The sequence below is a fragment of the Culex quinquefasciatus genome, chromosome 1 (assembly GCF_015732765.1).
Source record: "Culex quinquefasciatus strain JHB chromosome 1, VPISU_Cqui_1.0_pri_paternal, whole genome shotgun sequence".
In the NCBI taxonomy this organism is placed as follows: domain Eukaryota; kingdom Metazoa; phylum Arthropoda; class Insecta; order Diptera; family Culicidae; genus Culex; species Culex quinquefasciatus.
Window position 1 is genome coordinate 34,791,145 of NC_051861.1, and position 369 is coordinate 34,791,513.

Consider the following 369-nt stretch of genomic DNA (forward strand, 5'->3'; position numbering starts at 1 on the left):
CTTTTTGCTTTTGCTTTTGCTTTTGCTTTTTGCTTTTGCTTTTGCTTTTGCTTTTTTTTTGCTTTTGCTTTTGCTTTTGCTTTTTGCTTTTTGCTTTTTGCTTTTTGCTTTTTGCTTTTTGCTTTTTGCTTTTTGCTTTTTGCTTTTTGCTTTTTGCTTTTTGCTTTTTGCTTTTTGCTTTTTGCTTTTTGCTTTTTGCTTTTTGCTTTTTTTATAAATATTGAAAGTTCCCAATGAATATTCATAAATCTTCTTAAGGTAAGACACCTAGTCAAAGTCATCCTAGGGCTTTTGTTAATTTGATTTGGTTAACCGCGGTGGATTTTCTTGAAATAATTCGAATCCACCAAAGCATCTACCGGTGGATAC